Below are 23,673 nucleotides of genomic sequence, written 5' to 3'. Positions count from 1 at the left end.
GAGGACCAGAAAAGCCTGAGTGAGGAAGAAAAGGAGCCTTGAGGTGGATCTCTAGGAGATCCAGGATCAAAATGACCTAAGAAGGACTTAGACAAACAGAACCAGGGCCAAGAGGGCCCAGATCATTGGAGCAGTGCCAGAAGGACCATGAGGACAAGGAGTAGGGCCAGGAGGAAAAAGGATGATCCAAACCAGTAACTAAGAGGAGAGGAGACAAATGAACCAACAGGACCAGCAGCACCAGGAGCTAATGTATTAGGATTCACATGAGCAGAGTTAGAGGGATGAGAATGCCCAGGTCAAGGGGATGAGAGTCAAAAAGATCAGGAAAGACATAGAATGCAGCACACATGGAAAGAGGAAAAAACAAGAAGAAACAAAGATATTTCTCCTCAATGATAGTACCCTGGGGAGGTGTAAGGTTTTGTTGTGGGTTACCCTTAGAACCTAGGTTGAGCACCCTTTTTTCTAGCTGTAGGCCTTTAGGTTGTGCCCTTTCACACATTTACATATGTTATTCATTTTCATGTATTTCAGCACAGCCAACTTCAGCTGCCTTTTCTGAGAAGACATAGTTGAACACATTGCACATTTTATCAGCTCTTTGCACTCATTTTACTCCATGCCCTGCTCAAGGCAGTCATGTTCAGTCCATGATATTCTTAGATGTATTACCACACCAGGAGTTACAGAGCCAACCCTCAGTTTTAGACATATCATCACGTCAGGCCTGCTCTTAGAACAATGTAAGATTTGTTATATAAACACCACATAGTACGAAGAGTGGTAGAGGGCATTCCACTCATGGCCATCCTGCAATGCACACCATTCCTTTGACAGTTTTGCTGATCCTGTCACTGACTCTTCAGCCAACCAGGAAGATTGCCAGCAGACAACTGGCAGACAATTGCCCATCTTTCAGGTATGGGGTTGGGGTCCTTCTCATAGACAGAGATAGGCATTGGCGTTACAACCTCTATGTTCTCAGGATTTAGACATTAGGGTGTAGGTAGGAATCTCTAGGAACTAGAATCATATCAAACCAATGTTTTTTTATCCTTTTGACACTGATAGTAGTAATGATCACTGTGTTATGTTTAATCTGTCTAATTATCGCAGCCCGTGCTTTCTATAATCGGATGCAGTTGCTTCAATAAATATGTTGAAACTTAATTCACATCTGTTCATTTGCCTTGACATGTGTGGGTCTCTGGGTAACCACGACTTCACTAAGGAGTCGGAGTGTCGTGTTTAGCTTGCAACTAATCACCTTCCCCTCCCAGGGCTTGGTGAGGCACTGCGAGCTAGCTAGAAGTCAGGCCGACAGCTTTGAGATGGTGTGGGACCAACTCAGTCGCCTACAATCGGTAGTGCTGCCACCCTAAACTACGCAGTCCTATTACCAAAGTAGGAACAGTATCACATGGTGCTACCAATGTTGGTCAGGCACAAATTTTAACAGATCTGCTAAGTACCTCTCTCGCATGCTAAAGGTACCCTTATTACCTTCATACATAGAGGGCTACTGTGTTAGGGAACATCCTCCTCAGCTATATAGGTAGTACTTATTTTAGCCTGTAAGTTGTTCAAGCTTGAACCTTAAAAGGATTCCCTATCTGGTGTTTCTATCTCTGATATTTTTACCATTTATCTATGGCAGAAGCACAACTGGTGATATTTCCAGGAAATATGAGACAAAAGCTCACACAACATTTATTAGATCATGGACTCCCTAACGGGGGTGGAGATGGTACTTTTATGTGTAAATTCATACCACTTTCATACATATACTGTAACAAATTCACATGCACGTTACAGAGCATATGCATACCTAGAAATTCCATTATCATATCAAGAACACCATAATTGGTTTCAAGGCACCCTTCCACATGTTATTCAAAATGTCAAGTTAGGCCCTTTACTTAATGATGCACCTACATGACCAGAATTGGCTACATACACACCACACCCAAACATACAAAATTTACTGGCAACAGACCTGTGTCCATCATGCAATAATTTAGTTAGAATATGTAGGTGTAGGAATCTTCATCAGCAGATGACCTAACAGAATAAGGGGAGAGCAGCCAAACGTGTCTTCAAAGGAGGGAAGCCACTGCACCTCCCCCATTTCCTACAAACCCAAACTGATTAGAATAAGAGACGGCAGGAAAGGGGTATGTCAAGTGAAACTTAGTCACACCAGTGGGTGGGCTCAGCCAGACCTAAGCACTAAGATTGAATTTTTGTATCTTTGGTATTTGGAGGAATTGTGTTCCCTGGGAATGATTTTCGTCACACTTCCCAGGAAGTGGTCAATCAAAAGAATGGCGCCTCCCCGCTTGCCACCCCAGGAGCAAGGTTAAATATGGCAGAGCTGAACCCCACCTCTGATCCCTACAGGAACAAGACAAGAAGAAGAAGGACTGCACTGCTGGACCCCTGGCCTGCACCTGGACACTGCACTCAGAAGGACTGTAGCAACTGCATACTACGGCTTCACCAAGAAAAGCACTTTGCTTAACATCTACTGCTTCAAGAAGGGACTCCCTGTATGCTACAGGTAGGATATAGCTGAGTCCTAAGCATCAAGTCCTGAAAAAATTGACCAGCAGACCAGTGACAAATGGCCATTTTTGGATTTGAACCAGGTGCATTCTGGAAGTTGGAGTCCTAACCTCCAGGGTGCAACTCAAAGCTTCTGGAACCTTGGGGTGAGCTGTGGACACCTAAAGAGCCTTAAAAGAACTTCTGGAAGAAGACGTTTGGAGAAGTTTCAAGCAAATTTGGAAAAAAGCTTCATAAGTGGACCTACCTGACGTTGTGAGTCAAGCCGGCCAACGTCAACTGCAGCCCAGCTTGATTTGCAGGTTAGTCCAGGTGAAAAGCTCCAGAGCCCCAAACTTCCAGGATTTTAACAGGGGCCTGTGGAAAGGCAATCTGATGATATTGCATCTAAATTTTCTTGCTTTGGAGGGTTGTCCGATGTCAGAGAGAAAAAGCTCTGGAAAAGTTTCTAAGTCTGAACGTAAAAACTTGACAGAGGCTTCCTGCACAGTGGATCTGAGGAGGGCTTCAGGGAGGTCAGCTTCAATTTCAACTTTGGCTCGGAAAAATATTTCCATCCCAAAAAATCGTCTCAGTACGAACATGGAATCCGTGACCGACTCCTCCTGCAACTCGTATCCAAAGAGGGCTCAAGGGCGGTCAGCTTCAACTTGTCCCAGTTCAAAAAATCTAAAAGAAAAAAACTAATTCCGAAGGTAAAACTTTAACAAAGACCTCCTGCTCACTGTAGCTGAGCAGGGCTTCATCCTGGTCTGCCTCAAATTTTGACTTTGCTCCGGTCACGTGCGACCAAATGTTCAGATTAGCGCTTTTGAATTCTATGTGCTAGAACACATGTATTCTTTAAAAATTCATATCTCCAGTTCCTTAATTGATTTTGGTCATTTTAGTTTCATTTTAAAGAAAAAAATATATTCTATATTTATTAATTGGTGTTGGATTTTTATTGGGTTTTACTTATTTACTGTTTTGTGATTATTAAATGCTTTACAAACCTGCCTCCTAAGTTAAGCCTAACTGCTCTTTACCAAGCTACCAAGGGGTGAGCTGAGATTAATTTATCGAAACCCTTACTAGATCTAGTGGGGGTTTGTGGCCTATTGCTAAGTATAGGTACTTACCCTCCCTTACCAATAATCCACTTTCCAACAGTAGGCATTTAGCACAGTTTATGTTGTGGACTTGTAAATATTGCTCTAGCAAAGGCTGCTCCAGCTGTAACACAATTGACTTCACTCAGGATAAATCCGGTGACCGTACATTCAATAATGGGTAAAATGCCCTCTAAAGGTGATGAAATTCTGTTTTGCAGCAAAAACTCACTTCAAAAAGAAAAATATTGCAGCAATTTTAGCTAAATAAGACACACATATTGAGAATGTTACTAAAGAATAGGACATGGGAAGTGACTCTGCTCACCAACGCAGCGGAGGTCACAACAGTTCGCCAGAATCTTCGAGGACTTCTTGATGTGACAGCAACTACTGACTACCTTGAAGTCAAAACAGCAGACAGACGAATCTCCCCACCCAACAGGGTTACAAACTAAAAATTCAAATTAAGGGGGACATTGAGCACACCATTATTGTGATCTTCTGGGGAAGATTAACACTAAGCTATGACATTCTTTTGGCAGAAAAATATGTGGCACTAGAATTTGTCTGTACACTCACAATAGGGTAATATGTCTCATTGTCTCTTTCTCAGTCCCTGTTCCTGACCCAGTAAAATAAGTCTATCCTACAGATTGGGCACTGGCGCCGACTCCAGCACTGTACCACAACCATATGAGTAGGGATAGGGATTTACCTTATCATATTATATCAGTACAATCTAATCCACAAATACAACCTCAATATGCCATAAATAATTAGGCCACAGACCCTGTGAGGAAAATTCTCTCACAACTTGAATACCAAGGAATACTTGAACCCTGTTTATCTCTTATGAATAACTCTTTGCTTTCTCTTACTATGCCAGACCATTCACATAGAACAGTCTTAAGTATAGACATTTAAACAGTTACACATGCACATTTGCTATCCAAAATTCACACAGTACAGCTCTCATCAGTAACATAGTGCACAAAAAATACAAAACAACCTTGGATATTTCCATTTTTTTCTGCCAAAATCTAGCACCTAAAAGCCAGGATCTAAGTGCATTTCCCACGTTTGGTTCATAACGCTTATTTTGTCATCTTCCCCAAGGGTATAAGAACAGTCCAGGACTGTTCTCAGCCTGTGTGAAATCAATATTGCATGATATTGATCTTGAGGCTTGTCCTATATAGATGATATTTACCTTACACATGATGATCTCAACACACACCTAGCCAGGGTTGATCACATTGTTGTGGGATTTGTGGAGCATGGCTGCAAATTAAATTTAAAGAAAACATAAATTGTTCTTCTCGGTATCCTATTTTTAGGACATGATCTATCAAATGAGAGGAAGATGCTGGCACCACAGTTCCTAGAGAAATGTGCACAATACTAACCACCAAATAACATTAAGAAACTACAGTCATTTCTTGGTTTGTTTGACTTCGGCAGAGCTTACATTCCAGGTTATACACAATGCATCAAACCACTTTAAGATTTAATACATCATGATTTCTGAAGCAAAGACTGGACACCACAACATACACAGATTCCCTGATCATTACAGACTGATGTAGTTGAAGCAAAACACACACCTATAAATAAAACAAATCTGGTAATCCTGGGTGCCATCGGATTCACATATGTCACATTCAATATAGGTGACACAGTCCTTATAGCATTCACACATCTGTACTCTAATGCAGAAATGCATTTTGCAGCAACATTAAAAATACTGACTGCAGTCCAGATGGTGGTCATAAAGGACAGACCACTCGCGCAAGGGAAACACATTATTGTCATTTCCCCCAATACCAGTCTTTGAGGTGGTCACAAAAGAGAGCTTTTCAAACCCAAAAGCATTACATCCACGTTGGATACAATGGGCTACCTACTTGACTGCCACTGTTACACACTATAGCCCTCATTACGAGTCTGGTGGTCTACTGACCGCCAGACTTGCGGTGGTGGTCCCACCGCCGACAGGCCGAAGGTGAAGACTGCCAGATTACGAGTGTGGCGGTTGGCCTGTGCCAAACCACCACTTACCCGTTCCTAGCACCTGGGCGGGCGGACCGAAGGCCCGGAGGTAAGCATCTCCGACCCTGTGGTCCACCAAAGTCCGCTGGCGGTATCACAAGTCCCCTTCCCACCATGAAATCACTGGTGGGCCGGTGACAGGTATTTGCATTTACTGGCCTGGTAGACGGTCTCCTCCACCCCCTGCAATCCCAACACAACCCCCACAACCCCCTTTTTACAAGAACCCCCACCTCCGCTTCCATTCCAGACCTCCCCACCCCCAGTTCCATTCCACACCTCCCTCCCTCATCCATTCCAAACCCCCCTCCCCCGCATACACTCAGATGCACACATACGCATCCTGCATACACTCATTCACAAACACTGATATACACGAATTCACTCACATGCATCCATACACACATTCACACAGACATTCCAACATGCAATCACTTCAACAATCATACATGCATTCATACACACATGCATGCACACACGCATTCAAACACGCTTACAAACATGCATACAAATACCCATTCACACATGAATACACACATGCACACACAACACCCCCACCCTCCTACCCCACTCCCCTACCAGACGATCGACTTACCTTTTATGGTGAGGAGGTCGTCCAGCAGGGAATGGGCGCTCCCACCACTGGCAGTGCCCCACAATCAGGACACCACCAGGCCATATTATTGCTCTTAATATGGCTGGTGGAGTCCTTTTGAGGGGCTGGCCGGTGGTGGATCCACCCCTGTGCCTCCAATCGCCAGCACAACTACTGGAGGATTTCTGCCCAAATTGTGGCAGAAATCCCTCAGTACTCGTGCTACGGCGGTCAGAAGACGGCCAGCATTTGCGGTCTTCCAGCACCTGCAGCTTCGACGGACTGAGCAAAAGGCAGCCGAAGTCTTAATGAGGGCCAATGTTTTTGAACCAAAAGTACAGACTTAAGAATTTCCCCAGTATGAACTTGAATAACCCATGTCCAGCTGACCAATGAAGGACCTCCAGCCCGAGCCCAGCTGGGCAATGAAGGACTGCCAACTCAAGCACCGCTGTACAGGGCAAGCACCGCTGAACAGGGCAAGGACCGCTGAACAGGGCAAGGACCGCCAACTCAAGCACCGCTGAACAGGGCAAGCACCGCCAAACAGGGTAAGGACCGCCAACTCAAGCACCGCTGAACAGGGCAAGCACCGCTGAACAGGGCAAGGACCGCCAACTCAAGAACTGCTGAAAAGGGCAAGCACCGCCGAACAGGTCAAGGACTGCCAACTGAAGCACCGCTGCACAGGGCAAGCACCGCTGAACAGGGCAAGGACCGCCAACTCAAGCACCGCTGAACAGGGCAAGGACCGCTAACTCAAGCACCGCTGAACAGGGCAAGCACAGCTGAACAGGGCAAGGACCGCCAACTCAAGCACCGCTGAACAGGGCAAGCACCGATGGACAGGGCAAGGACCGCCAACTCAAACACCGCTGAACAGGGCAAGCACTGCTGAACAGGGCAAGGACCGCCAACTCAAGCACCGCTGAACAGGGAAAGCACTGCTGAACAGGGCAAGGACCGCCAACTCAAGCACCGCTGAACAGGGCAAGGAATGCCAACTCAAGTACCGCTAGCCCATGAGCGTCAGGGGCACTGACGCAACAGGGACCGTCACGGGGTGAGTGATGCACTCTGGGCACCAGTCCCCCTCCAGAACCAGTGGAGAAAGACATCCACTACCTCTGTCCTTCCCAGGATGAAGCACTCTGGGCACCAGTCCCCCTCCAGAACCAGTGGAGACATGCATCCAGCCGTCTGTCCTTGCCAGGATGAAGCACTCTGGGCACCAGACCCCTCCAGAACCACTGGAGAAAGACATCCACTACCTCAGTCCTTCACAGGATGAAGCACTCTGGGCACCAGTCCCCCTCCAGAACCAGTGGAGAAAGACATCCACTACCTCAGTCCTTCACAGGATGAAGCACTCTGGGCACAAGTCCCCCTCCAGAACCAGTGGAGACATGCATCCACTCCATCTGTCCTTGGCAGGATGAAGCACTCTGGGCACCAGTCTCCCTCCAGAACCAGTGGAGAAAGACATCCACTACCTCAGTCCTTGGCAGGAAGAAGCACTCTGGGCACAAAGCCCCCTCCAGAAACCAGTGGAGAATGTTATCCACTTGAGAGACCGTGGCTTTGCACTCCCCAGGATGGTACAGTGGGCAAACCACGCACTGGACAGACTTGAGAGACTGTGGTTTTGCACTACCCAGGATGCAGCAGTGGGCAAACCACCCACTGTAGAGACTTGAGAGACTGTGGCTTTGCACTCCCCAGGATACTTCAATGGGCATGGAGGCCCCTCGTGGATCTGGCGTTGTGCACTCATCCGGCTGAGGTGCCCCCCCTTCCCATCCCCCTGAGGTGCCTGTTGTATTTCTATCTGATGCCCCTGCAGTGTTCTGTCTGTTTTGAATCTGGTATTGTGTGTGGGCCTCGCCCATGCATTTTGGGCCCAGTGGTCCACAGACTATGAATGGTGCAATACCTGGACTACTATTCTTGGTGTATATTTTGTTAATAGTGTATATAGTTATATTTTTGCTTACTGAATTTTGATATATTACAATGGTTACACTCATTTCCTTTTGTCTTTGCATTCTTCCGGGAGGGTGGGGGGTGTAACTATAATGTACAGATATGTATTAGTGTGTGTGTTGTATTGGGTGAGGGTGGGGTTGGGGGTTTTGTGTGCTGCATGTGTGTGTCCCTGTTTTTCCCTCCCCCCTCCCCTGTGTCGTAGGTGCAGTACTCACTGTGGTCTTCGCCGCCGGCGTTGGTGCTCCTGGTACAGGAGCAGGAAGACTATTGCAGGGAGAATTTGGAGTTTCGGGTCCATGTTGTCCTACTTCCTCGTGGAGTGTGTAGAGGTGAGCGTTTTTCCTTCGAAATTCCTGTTTCCACTGTGTATTTATCTGTGGTGAATCCGCCCCGGAAAAGGTGGTGGATTGGCCTGTCATAATAGTGTGGGCGGTACATTGTCTTCCACTTGTCTGTTGGCGGTGACCGCCGAGCTGTTTGTTTGTACCGCTGTAGCGGTCGGAGTGTTAAAGTGGCTGTCCTTGTTGGCGGTTATAATTCCAAAAAGTTTTCCGCCGGCCTGTTGGCGGTCTTACCGCCACTTTAACACCGTCCGCCAGGGTTGTAATGACCACCTACATCTGTCAGTGAGGCATCCACTGCAATCATGGTGATGCTGATGTGCACTGATGTTAAATTGGATTGGTCGCTTTCGCAAAGTAGTACCCAGTTGTTTCAGGAAACAGAGCAAAGTGGACAGCAGCCACAGCCAGTGATAGTAGATCTTCCCAAAGTGGGAGCAGCAGACAAGGTCAATCTTCCTACCAAGCAAGAACCTCCTTTTTAAGAATCAGTGGCTCCCAGACCTCCAGCAAGAAAAAGGAAGGGTACTACTCTACCGTCTTCTCCAACCAACACTTCTGATGAGGATGATAGGGACATGGAGCAGACCCTGCAGAGTCTGGGAGGCGCCAGAGGAAGCAAGGGAAAAGAAAAGTCCCTGAAAGCCTTAGAATCATGGAAAGGGATGATGAGGAGGATGATGAGCCAGTCATTGTGGAAGCTAGCACAGAGGAGTCTGACATTACAATCCGACTTTAATAGTCAGGCTGCTCTGACAGGTGTGACACAGGTAGCACTGCTAACTCCCATATTTGTATGTATATTTGCTGTGTCCTGCACTAAACCCTACCTCAGTAGAAGTACACACTGCATAGAGATAATTATGACAAACACCCACCTACCTCCAGTTCCCCCAGTTTGGGACTTTTTAACAATTAGCAAATATTAGGAGAACATTGCAGCATGTTCCATTTGCCACACACGTGTTCATTGAGGTAAGCCTGGTACACATTATGGTACTAGAGGTCTGACAACCAATATGAAAAATCATCATGAAATCCGGTGGGAGGAGGACCTTAAAAAACTTGCTGAACATGGTTGTGGTAGTGAAGGTGAGGACAGCCAGAAAACATCAGCCACAACTGGTCCAATCATGGTGGGAGGTGAGGAAGAAGAGGATGACATCCTCACCCAAAGCAGCTTTGTCCCCAAGAGTGCACCAGATTCAACCGCCTCAGCGACTTCACAATGGTACAAGAAGACTCAGAATCAGATGGAGACACCACAGCAAACAGCAACTGTCCCACAATGCACATTGAGTCTACCACCACCTGCGTCTGGAAAGTTGCCTGCATCAGTGGCCCCAAAAAAGAAGGAAACCCAGGCTACTATTACTGGCATCTTTAGGTAGAAGGGGCCCTATGACTGCAACCACCCAACGGCACATTTGTACAATTGGAAGCTGGCAAAAATGTTAGTACTGGACCTCCCATCTTTTTCTTTTGTGAAAGGAGTGGGATCTGCCTGAAAAGGAATGTTCCAAGTTAGACCTATTTCACCAGAGTTGCTGTTCCAGTGCTGCAACAAATATGCAGCAATTGATTGGTCAAGCTTTAAAGCAAAGTGTTGCCCACAATATCCATAGATATGTTGACCAGTTGTCAGGTGACTGATTACATGTGCATCACTGCACACTGGATATCGTCTGCAGGGGTAAAGAAGAAGCTATCTATAGGTCTTGGCCCTAAACAAATTTTTAAGAGTGTGCAGGGGCATGCAACAGTAGCCATGTCCACTATGGAAGAATCACATACAGCTACAAACATCTTGGACAAATTTATTAGCAAGGTGTCTGAATGGCTGTGACCCAGAGGTCTCTTAATTGGATTTTTTCCATGGACAATGGCACTAACATAATCAAGGCCATGTCAGACGGTGGCTATTTCAAGGTACTGTGTTTTGCACACTGGATCAACCTGGTTATTCAAGAGTTACTCAAAACTGAAGATAGCCAGCAACATACTGACCACCTGAAGTTGAATATGCACTCACTTCAGCCTCTATTGTAAAGCCCAGAAGCAGTAGCAGGTTATTCAGCGTACTAATAAAGTAACAGTTAAAACCCTGATAGAGGAGGTGCCTACATGTTGGAAACCAACCTATCCTATGCTGCAACATCTTTTTGAGTAGTGCAGACAGATGTCATTCAAAGAGGAGGGGATGCAATTGGGAAAGCTATGACTATGGATGCAGACAAATAGGGCCTAGTCAAATACCAGACAGAGTATGCTGCTCAGCTTGGAGGCATTTTTACACAGGATGTTAGCAAGGAGGTCAGTATGATGGGCCAAGCTATCCCATTGTTGCATCTGCTATACAACAAGCTATAGAAGGCACCAGAAAGGTTCACATTCCAAGGTGCGAATGAAAACTCCGAAGAGCATGCCTTGGTTGGGAGCTTAAGCTATCACTTGACTTGTAAAGAAAGGCTGCAAATGACATTATCACATCTAAGAGTACATCTGTGCCTCCCTACTTGGTCCACGCAACAAAAACAAAAACCACTTTCATTCCTTTTCCTGAAGAGGATGTTTTAAACTACAAGAGGTGGATTGTGGAGCAAGCCGGAGACCTGATAGAAGAATCGTTGGAACTTAGAGACCCACTCCACAGTTCTGGGGTGCTGCCTTTAACTTCCAGAGAGGGCAGTCTTGTCTCACAGCAGCCAACACCGGCAACAAGAGCACCAGCAAAAATAGCAACAGAAGAATCAGATCCAACATCCGCATTGGCTTGGTTTCAAGTGGCAGGCCTTAGGTCCAGTGTAGAGGCATAGCCAAAAGGTCTAGCAATTGGAAGCAACAATGACCATTCATAAAATGTTCTAGGAGTATATGGATAACCCAAAAGAGGTATATGTGGATCAAAACCCATTGTTGTATTGGTATGGGAAGATGCACCAAATGGCTAGAGCTCAGCAGGCTGGTAATAAAATATCTGGCTTGTCCTTTAGCCAGTGTGTCTGCTGACCATGTGTTTAGTGCAGCTAGAGCAGTTGTTATAGCGAGAAGGACCAGTCTCTTACCTCAAAACGTGGAGAGATTAACCATGATCAAAATGAAACAACATTTCATAACACCTGATTACAAAGTTCCCAAAATACCACAGGAGGATGATGATTGGTCAAAATCAAGTGTGTTAGCTGACCAACATCTGGGTGAACCACCTGAGTTTGAGGACAAACTCTGCTTTCCAGACTGAGTATGCCAGTGCCACCGTAGACCTTTTTAATTATTTCTCATTGAACTTCTTTCTTTGAAAAAAAAAGTTAGTGGAACAATATGTTTGTGTTGAATTTATGCTTCCCCACCAATCTTTAGTCACAAATATGGCCGGATTGGAGTTGGACGAGTGTACAATGAAGAATTCTTTCTGTTCGATTCAGGAAATTGTGGACAATGCCTGCCTCTTGTGCATTTCCTAGCAGGCCTGCCCCAGAAGATCATTGATTAAAAGACTGCCAATTGCAATGCTAAATTCCAATGTGTTGTTAGCGTCAAAGAAGAGATACAATTTTGTATCTACCATCGTGCTTGGATTGAACGAAGGAACTACTAACTATTGCACCAATGAGTAATGATATATTGAATGATTGTCAGTGATGAGTGATGATGTATGTGGTGGCAAACAGTGAAGGAGGGAGTTCAACAAATTTGTAAACCTAATTTTGATGATTTCCAATGTTTGAGGGCTAATGGGTGATTTTTTTTTTTCTTTTTTTTTTACTGAAAGTGATTGGCCATTTGACTATAGCAAAATGTACCAGCAGGGTCCACTAATTTTTTCTGGTTATTCAGAGACCAGTCATTTTAGTTACCAAACACACATCTACACAAAATAATCCAAATCTGTTTTTTTCTTTGTTGTTCAACAGCAGTGCACTACAGGGGTCTACCTCACTCAGTTTGTATGGGGACGGAGTTACTAGGGATCTGGAGGAGGAGGATGGAAGGACGCAGGGTAGGACAACCTCAACAGCTAGAAAAGGAAAGTTATAAACTTAAAAGGGAAACAATGATGATGATGATGAAGACTCTAGTACTCACTCAGCTCTGTGGACTGTAGAGAAGTGCATTAATATGGGAAATGCTGTTGAGTGTGTGTTTGCTGCATAGCTGGCTCATACATGAAAATCCCCTTAATCTTCTTGCTCTACCTCTGAGTCTTCATGGTACATTCTTGATTCCTCATGCATCTTGTTTCTTTCTGTCCTTCTCCTTTTCTCTATGATGCAGATACTATTTTTCGATATGCAGGCCTTCTCCTATTCCTTTTCTGAATGAAAAAACTTGGTGAAAGCTCAACACTCCAGCTTACCTACCAGACAGGTTAGGTCAGGCACCCTAAAGTGATGGACATTCCGAGAAGAATGGAGAAGCACCACCCAATTTGGCAAGTATAATTTTCCTAATTTTAGAATTGGGTGAGTTAACTTTAACTTTTTTTTTTCTAACCTAGAAGACTGAACATTTTATTTACTATCTTGGGTCTCTCTGGGCATGAGGGACTTTTTGCAATGTATTTAACTGAACTGTGTCATAAAAATTAATCATTCATTTATTTATTTCCATGACAACAACAAACTAATAATGGCATGCTGTTCCGTGCCCTGATGAATAATGTTGTTGTTTCTTCTGTGTAGTGTTTGTTTCTGTCACACCTTTCCTGAAATCCCCTTTCCTATCTATTCATCAAGCCCCTAACCCTCTTCCTCGGGCTGTGTGATTTTTATTGAGATGAGACTTAATATTACACCATAAATGGATCACACACTTGCTTGGGCTGATGTGGTGAAAGTGATACCAACTCACTGTATGACCTTCTATTACCTGAGCAATATCCCACACCGGCCCCATTTACCCATCCACGCATCATTCATCAACATCATCATTTAGGTCTTGTGTTGTGTGTTTCTTAAATGCTTAGCCTTGTCCACACCAATCCTGACTCTGAGCTCACTTCTTCTGACTCAAGGATTTTATCTCCTAAGTTTAGTTTTAATTAAATAGTTACTAGCTCCCCATTGCTCAGAAGCAGTTGATTTTGTTAGTTGTTATTATCATATCAGGTCTTCTTCATTGTAGTCAATGCTGTCACTGTGGTAGTCTGGTCTCAGTCTTTCTAAAGTTATTATATATTATAACCCATTAACTCTCTATTTTCTTTCAATCTAGTTCACAGTGTTGGGTAGCCCTTCGATTAATCCTACAGTTGGAGTTTGCATAGGTGTGAGTGGCACCTTGTGTCTCACCTGCTAGTGTTCTAGCCTGCTACTACTACTACCACCACCTTAAGATGCCACCTTAGAAAACTCTGCAGTAAGGGGACTGAGGTAGCAGTCCTCACCTAATCTATTCAAGTAAGAGAACTATGGATTGACGTGAACTCATTTAGTTAGTAATTAACTTCTTCTGAAGAAGATGTTGTTTGTGTGTATTGTAATATTTGTATGTAAAATAGGCACTGACAATCACCCCCTAGTGGTAAATATAGTTACAGAGGGCAGTAGAGCAAAGGTATAACTAACAGACATACACTTTTAAGCAGATTTTATTAAAAAAAACAGACTACACTAAATTCAAATTAAAACACCAAAATAAAGATTTGAAGCATAATGAAGCAAAATAAATTATTTAACTTTTATTATTTACTAATTAACCTACCCTTTCCACACACAACAGGCCCACCCTTCTGCCCCAAACAAATTGTGCCATCCCTAACCAAAGTCCAACAAAAGTCCAAAGAAAAAGTCCAAAGTGTAGGTCCCAACACTCTTTCCCACCCTGTCCACCCAAAACAAGTGTCCCTCCCACTACAACAAAAAAATAAAAAAAGGGTCAATAGAGGGCGTTCTCCACGTGGGTCCCTAGATCATCTAGGGTTGCCTTAATGTGTGACACTCAGGGGTCCAGGAACGCAAAGTGTTGCAGAACGCGGCCCTGGAAAATGTGGCCGAGTGTGGGGGGCAGTAGTGGTGGCACGCGGATGGGTGGATGATGGCTGGCCATGGCAGTGACATGTAATACGGGGAAGCTGGAGGTCCTTTCAGCCTGTTAGCAGAGCTCAGACCGCCGGGCATGGTAACAGCTGCTCGGGTCGCGTCCTCCTCCTCCTGAAGAGCCACCAGCTGCTGATATGCATTGCAGATGACCTCCAGCCTCTGCCGACGCAGCCAGGCTGCTATTTCCTGGTGAGTAGGAGGATGTCCACCAGGAGTAGTTTAAAAAATGATGTGGCTGATTACGAGTCACAGGGCCATTTTTTTTACCCACAAATGCCTCACTGTTGTTTATGAATGTCAAAGATGTAAAATTTGAACTGGTATGAATCCGTTATGGAAGCCATGAAATATTAATCACTTGTACATAAATGTGGTGCATGCCAAAAAGGGTTTTTCAAATTTGTTTGGGTGCCTGGGACAGAATATTGGAAAAAATAAAGGACTGAAGTACAAGGACGTGGCAGAGTGGGCATTGGGAGGGAAGGGAAACACACCTTGTTTCATGTTTGCAACGCATTGAAAACTTAGTAAATGCTGCATTGACTGAAGCAGATGCACATTGCACAGACAACACTATTGTACTGCTGAATTGAACCATGTAGCAGTTATGTCATAGTAGCATGGGTGACTAATGGGGGGAGCTATGATGATGTGTAGGAGGCCAGGATACATATCTACCTTGCTTAATAACTAAAGAGAGTTGAGACAGTAGACAGAAAATTAAAATACCTCCACTTTGAAACAAAGCTATGATGTAAACCAAGTGAAGTTGGTGAGCCGAAACATCTGGCTTCAAAAAAGCTCCTTTATTTCTTGAACCAAGCAATTATACATTTGTCTTTTCATTCATCTATTCACACTTTGATACCCACAGTTAATCTTTACATTCACCCTCATCCAGTCTTTTACTCACCTATCAAGTATCTACCCTTTGTATCATCCTTTCACCTATCCACCAATTTACCCACACATCATTTATTACCAGCCACATATCCTTTAACCTACCTAAGCATCCTTTTACCCAGCCACCCTTCACCTCGAGGCACCCCTACATCCATATGGCCTTTCATCCATCCTTTTACCCACCTATACATCTGCTATCACTCACCTATGTATCCTTTCACCGAACCACACATACATTCACTCATATATCATTTTAGCCATTCTTTCTTTTAGCCATCCATCCTTCATTCACTTTCCATAAATCCATCATTGTATCATCTGTTCATATGAGCTTTTGTCTGCTGATTTGCAGATTGAAGAGGACATTGAGAACTCAATCCCGCTGTAGCTGCTAAAGCAGGGGTTCACAAGCAACGTCCTTGCAGTGAGTATACTAGTAATGGTCAATAAGCAAGAGCAATATGGCTTACCAATGCTCGTCCCTGCTACTGCTCGTTCTCACCCTGTGACCTCTGCCATGTCCGGTGCACTGGTTTTGCTGCTGACCCCTACACTGTTGGTCGATGTGGCTGGAAAAAACGTTACACATTTTAGATTCCATATCGCCTCCCTTTGTTATTTTTTATGAACTAATTCAACAAAATACAATATATCACTGCAGTTCTTTCTTCCTCTGTCATTCACTGTAGGGGTTTTGTCTGTTAACTATGTTAGAAAAGCCAGATAGTCAAATCAAGCATGAACATTTCATAATGCAAGGGCAGAGCTAAGTCACAGAAGTGCATAAAAGGGTTGGAATAATTTGATCAATTGAGGAGGACCTATGGTGAAGTCTTGTTTGGCAAATGCAATGGGCATGAGCAAGAAAAAAAAAACATTCACAAACAGGCAAAGAAAAATTGACTTGGATCATGCAGTACTGTCAGTAGTCTACCTGTCCTAAAAATCTGTCCTCTTAGTATCACAGTACCAGTTAGCAAGATATATGGGGAAAAAGGAAAAGCTAAGCTTGGTAACAAAGCAGAAGAAAGTTACATACTAGTACAGACAGTAGGAAGTCAGGAACAGAAACATGAAAAATACAAAAATCTGGGGATAACAAGAATTTAACAAAACTTAGAGAGAACAAAAATAAGTGCAAAAAAGGAAGACGGGAACAGTAAAAATAAAAGAAAAAGTATTCTAAATCAGGAGAGGAGAAAATTGGGGAAATAATAGTATAACAGGAAGACTTACTGATGCCAGCAGTTTCGCCAGCTGCTTCACTGGTAGTAGCACTGGCATCCTCATCTCCTGGACCGACCTAAAAAATTGTCTTCTTCTTCCTCTGGGTGCTGAGGTTAGAAATAAAAAAGATAAAAAAAGAGATTAGTGCTACAGTTAATCTCCCCAAAAATATTTTTGACAGGCAAAGGCGAACACAGTATCACTGTACTTTTCTAAATCACATCGCCTATAGTACTAGTATCGATTTGACTCAAGTTGTCCTATTCATTTCCTACACCTAAGCCCTACTTCAAATTTCCTAAACCTAACCTACGTTTGCACCTATCTGCCACTACTACTTTTGCATTCATCTTGCAACAAATCATCTTTGTTTCTCAACTGCCTTCGTGGGCCAACTCAGTCTCCCTTTTTTTCAATGCATAGATGCCTACTGTGATTACACACATCACCAGGAGATTGTGATTGGGAGGGAGTTCATAAGCTAAATAAAGGAAGACACAGAGAAGTGAATACAAACTCAGGGGGTCATTCTGACCCCGGCAGGCGGCGGGCGCCGCCCGCCTGGCGGGAACCGCCATTTGGCCGCTCCGCGGTCAAAAGACCGCTGCAGCCATTCCAACCTTCCCGCTGGGCCGGCGGGCGCTAACATTGTTAGCGGCCGCCGGCCCAGCGGGAAGGGGGCCTGCGACACTGAAGCCGGCTCCGAATGGAGCCGGCGGTGTTGCAGGTGTGCGACGGGTGCAGTTGCACCCGTCGTGCTTTTCACTGTCTGCTAGGCAGACAGTGAAAAGCAGGCTGGGGCCCTGTTAGGGGGCCCCTGCACTGCCCGTGCCAGTGGCATGGGCAGTGCAGGGGCCCTCAGGGGCCCAGAGACACCCATTACCGCCAGCCTCTTCCTGGTGGTGTAAACCGCCAGAAACAGGCTGGCGGTAAGGTGGTCAGAATCCCCATGGCGGCGCTGCTTGCAGCGCTGCCATGGCGGATTCGCCCAGCCGGGGGAAATCCGTCGGGAAACCGCCGGACCCGGTTTTCTACTACTACGACTATTTTATTCTTGGTGGTGACAGGAGGTGTCTCAGCGAGCATGACTTCTTAAATACTTAAATAATCAGTCCAAACGTGCACCACCAAGTACAATTAGGAGGTGCTGACCGAGCACCTGGTAAGCTCAAATTGGATCCCATAACATTTATCGTAATGTAAACTTAACTTACCTCAGTGAGTCAGCACTGCTATTAGAAAAAAAAACAAATTAGCATAGTGGAACACACACAACAAATAAATTATTATTTACTCACTGAGCTCCAACACCTTGATGCCCAGCACGTTGAGCAGGTCCTGCTCATGATCCAGTATGTCAATGGTGCGTCAACTGCTTCTGGGTGCGCTGGACCCCAGCGTGCTGACACGCACACACCGGTGCACCCTCCCCCACAGCAGTTGACATTCCAAAAGGGTGTAACATTTCCCAGGCCTGCTGCCAGCATGAAGGGGAGGTGGCACTGCACAAGAAACACAAGTGCTGCCACATTTGCCTCAGTAAAAATGGGGTGGGGCTGCACCTCTTGGCAGGGCCGCCATCCACAAAATAAGCGGTTCGCAGCAGCACCAGTGCCACCACACCATCTGCAGCCCTGCTCTGCAATGGTGCTGGGTGGAAAAAACAAAGGGAAATAAATAGAAGGAAAGATTAAAGAAGTAAAGGGTAAACCAAAAAAAAGTATTAAAAAAAGTCATTAAAAACACACAAAAAAATGACAGAAATATAAAATACACAAAGACACACACTGTTGAAATAAAGGAAAATGAGGGGTGGATAATTAGAAAAGGGTGGGAATAAAAAGAATAAGGCTGGATTAAAGTTAGGCCCAGCACAATGCACAGTGAGACAGAGAAAAGAAAATCGCCATGCTCATGTGACCCACGTGGTGCCATTTGCATAGTATTTTGAGTGCGAGAATGAGCATCAGGATCCAAAGTGTGAAAAAAGTAGGACGAACTGGTACGTCCACAAATTCCACCCACTGGCGAAATTCCACAGAGCTCGGAATTCTGTGTGATGGAACTCCGCGAGCTCTGCCCACCCCTAAATTATTCACAGCAGGAACATTGTCCGACTCCACCAGTTCCAAAACATAGGTTCAAAAGTTTGCTTATGTCTCCAAGCATGATGTTAAAAATTCTGTGTCCTATTACTTCAAATTACCAAATAGGAAAGCCAGGAAAATATTGCTGAACAACACTAAATTGATTTATTCAAATTCCTTTGCTTCCTCGTTAGCCATAGAAGGTTATGAACAATGGAAGAGATCGATTGATTTGAAAAGTGTTTGGGAAGCATATGATTGGCAAATACACGGCACAGAGGCTTTATTCACAGAATTTTAAATTCTTTTGCAACCATTTTTCTGAATGACACTGTACAACAAATGACTTATCTAGGGTTAGCAAAAGTAAAAGAAATTAATATGCCCACTATTCCCTCTGTAGCTAAATCATAAAAATATTATGAATGTCACAGTAAAGCAGCTCAATGTTTGGGTTTAGAAAGGTACATTTAATTCATCACTTCCAGGTCCCCACCAATGGTTATTGGCTGTCATGCATGTTTTATAAACCCTACACAGGGTTTTAGAGCGAGCAGCCCTTGTTACATTATCAGACAGCACTCAGGTATTATCACCACATACAGCATGGGTAAACTTTGTCAGCAATGGTTGCAGTCTTCCACATTAACTGCTATAAAAGAATAATGTAATCTCCTCTTGAAGATATTGACATGCAAGATTTCTTATTAGGTTCCAGAAAACCATGCTCAAAACATTTCTTATTTGCAATAATGAGATATGGAAACTTTTGCAAATGGAAGTTGCTGCACATTGAAGGCAGATAGATGAGGAAATTTTAGAGAAAGCAATAATGGTATGAACACATTGCACATGAGCACATTGTCCACTTGCATTTACACATTAAACAACATTGCATCCCTGGTGGGTGAGAGGAGCCTAAGGATGTGTAATGATGGGACTCACTCTGACTTAGACCAACAGCCTATATTCAAAAAGGGTCCCAGTAGAAGTGTTATTGATTACACCCTGTTAGATGTTAGGATATTGTCACTATTCAAAGACATGAATTGTTTTTTCGGTCACATAGCGATCATAACCCCCTGCTTTTATCTTAGGAGGTGACTCTCGCAAAAGAGGTTCTCCAGTATACCATACAATAGAACAGGAGTCTATTTTAGCAACTAATCACAGAAGAATCTCCTGGCTTTGGGTTTTAGGTGATGGTGATCTTAAGTTGCACTCTGAAATCTATCACTTATTTGTGTACTTCCTTCCTGATTTTGAAAACATCTCTCCACCTTTTGTGCCAGTATTAGCTGCCCATAGGAATTCTTTTGAAGTATTACACAATGTGTTTTCCAAAAACATAACATAAACTAAACTTGCTGTGGGGATGGGTCATAAATGGTATAATGCAGAGAGTAAAGTGGCAAATAGCAAGTTGAGGATGGCTAACAGAGAGTGAAGGAGATAAGATGTATTAGCAGCACTGCTCACGCACAGGCTGTGCTTGCCAAAGCAAAAATTGAATGGGCCAATAAAAACTGGCAGGACTTGCTGGTGGCTGTAAGGTGCAACAACAGCTGTTCTTTCTGGCATATTGTTGCGCATGGCAGTGCCACTACTCCTTGCTGTTACATTAAGCCAATGAAATGGGTTGATCATTTTTCTATGCTATGTGTTACAAGTAAGATTGTTACTGCCCCATCTTGGGACAGGATGTTAGATGCTCTAACTCCTGAAATACCCTCTGATAATAATAACATTGCCTTAGCTTTTAGCCTAGATGATACCTACATGGCCATTACTCAATTAAAAGCAGCAAAGGCCCCGGTCCAGATCAGATACCTGGTGATTTGTGTAATTCAGAGTCTGCAATGTGGGACCGATACATGAATCTCTTTACTAATTCAATAGCTGCTGGTGGTGAAATTCCTGAGACCTGGAGGGGGTTTGGAGATAATTGCAGTATATCAGAAAGGAGACACTTCAAGCTCCTCAAATTACAGGCTAATCAGCCTATCAGTTAATTCACTGAAAATCTTTGCTAGGCAAGTATTGGACAAATTGCAAGTTTCAATGGATAATAATGAAATCTTGGCACCTTACCAAGCGTGCCAAAACAAGCAGATGCAACCAACTTTTTAGGTTCACAATACTCAACTGGAAATGATTGTGCTGATAAAAAATCAAAAACTATGTAGCATTTGTTGATTTAAGAGCAGCATTACATCTTCTGCCCCTGAGAGCCAACAGAAGGTTCTAATAGGAATGGGAGCCCCTTCAAATCTGGTAAACTTGATAGCAAGATTGCATAAGGGCAACTATGTTAAGGTCCGGTGGGGAAAGCAGGGAGAACTAACCAGCAAGATTCCTATCCAACCTGGGGTGCACTTTTAATCTACTCTATTTCCTCATACATAAATGAGGTGGTTAATGAACTCATGGATTGTAGAAGAGATTCCCCTGTTTCGAACGGGAAGAAAATTCTGATCCTGCTGATTGCAGATGACTCCCTACTTATTTCAAAGACCCCCATAGGTCACCAGAACCTTCTACATAAGTTCTTGTTCTTTTGTGGGGTTTGGAACTCAATGTAGAGAAAACAAAATGTTTGGTATTTGGGAAGGGTAAGTTTAGAAGCTAAGCAGTTAAAATTGCAGACAAACCATGAGAGGGTGAAAAGTTTTGATTATCTAGGGGTCAGGTTGGCTGATAAGCTAGACTGGGAATTGCAACTTAATAAAAGCTACCTCCTTATAAGTCAAAGATCTATTGCAATTCTTTGAGCAGACCCAGTCTCAATCAATAACTCCTGCACTGGAGGTCTATCGCATTAAAGCTCAAAGTGCTGCGCTCTTTGGAGCTAAGATCTGAGGTCATGTAGACACTCATAAACTGACAGTGAGTGACAACAGTTATGTCAGATCTCGTATTTCAGTTCCGACTAGTTCTCTTCTTATTCCCTTGTTTTGTGATTTAGGGACCAAAGGAATTGGTGATGTGGCTTCATTAAAACCCATAGGTGGTCATTATGACCCTGGCGGTATTACGACCGCCAGGGCCAAAATGACGGGAGCACCACCAACAGGCTGGCGGTGCCTCCCGGCGTATTTTGACCGCAGCGGTAACACCGCGGTCGCACCGCCGGGGCTGGCGGTTTACCGCCACAATGGCCCCGGCCGATGTAATCCGCCAGGGCAGCACTGCTTGCAGCGCTGCCCTGGGGATTACGACCCCCTTACCGCCAGACTGTTTCTGGCGGTTTGCACCGCCAGGAAGAGGCTGGCGGTAAGGGGTATCCTGGGGCCCCTGGGGGCCCCTGCACTGCCCATGCCACTGGCATGGGCAGTGCAGGGGCCCCCTAACAGGGCCCGGGCCAGCTTTTCACTGTCTGCATAGCAGACAGTGAAAAGCACAACGGGTGCAACTGCACCCGTCGCACGGCCGCAACACCTCCGGCTCCATTAGGAGCCGGCTCCTATGTTGCGGCCTCATTCCCGCTGGGCCGGCGGGCGCAAACTTGGTTTGCTCCCGCCGGCCCAGCGGGAATGTCATACTGGGGGCCGCCTAAGTGCAGCCGCATTGGCGTAATGACCCCCTTAATGTATTGTGTGCAACCATGGTTCATTCCTGAGTTAACCAGCTACAGAGAGGCATTGAGGGAGCTCTTAATGATGAGTGGTGCTAAAAAAAGTACATCCCTACAGCATTTTGCAACTTGGTGCAGGTTGCTGGGATTTGGCTAGGCCGTGAGATTGTCCAGACGGGATACGCAAGGCAGAAATAGCTAGTGTAAAAGCTAAGTACTGGGAATTTGTGCTTGATCTGTATGTGCCATGTGTGACCTCTGGATGCTTAACTAACCAGTTCCTGCGTTTAAAGCTAACCCTCCAATTTTGAACCCTTCTTAGTTATAATCTGGTCATCACTAGCTAAAATATGATATGTGAAATTTCACTTGGGTTGCTCACCGCTAAAGACTTTTAGCTATTGGGCCAGAGACCAAGATTCAGATCAGTGCCCTGCATGTGGCCTGGTATCAGAGACAAAGGAGCATGTCCTATTTTTTGCACTGAATACCACTACTCCTGTGGGAAGTGGATTTGACAAGTATGCCTGAACCTGAAAGTTAGGTGAAATTTGGTTGCATACAGGATTTTAAAGACAGATGCCTCTAGCTCAACTGTTTTTGCAGTTAGCTGTTTTTCATTAAATATTTAGTTAAAGAGCTCAAGGATCATGATCTAACAGGTTAGTGGGGCACATGTCTCTGCTACACCAGTGTATGATTGATGATCTGTTTTTTATTTCATGATAGAGTTGATCAGATATGCTTTTATAACAGTTGATTTGAATTTGCATTTAGTTATTTTAATGCCCAATTCCCAGTGTACTCTCATAATTGATGCTGCAACAATTTTTGTGACTGTAGATCTGTGTGGTTTATACAATTGTTTTTATGAGTCTGGTGCATTTTATTAGTGCCTGTTTTATATTAAAGAATTTATTGGTATTTTTATGTGATAAACTTAATAATGAACACTCTACCTTTTCAAATGTAAATGCAATTAGCATAAGACTGGTTTAAGCAAAATGTGTTGTTTTAGTCTTTTACATACTTTGATGGTTTCTAAAAAAAACCTGAATAAAGTTCTTTGATGATGAATATTGTGTCTTCTGCAGCTGAAATTTTTCAAACGGACATATCATTTTATACTATTCAGCTTAGGTCCATTATGCAGTTGAGTTGGACTTTACAAGTTCTGAAAAGTGGCTACGTGCTTTGGAAGCACATTA

Source organism: Pleurodeles waltl, chromosome 10 (assembly GCF_031143425.1).
Source record: "Pleurodeles waltl isolate 20211129_DDA chromosome 10, aPleWal1.hap1.20221129, whole genome shotgun sequence".
Lineage (NCBI taxonomy): Eukaryota > Metazoa > Chordata > Amphibia > Caudata > Salamandridae > Pleurodeles > Pleurodeles waltl.
Note: the sequence above shows the minus strand (reverse complement) of the source record.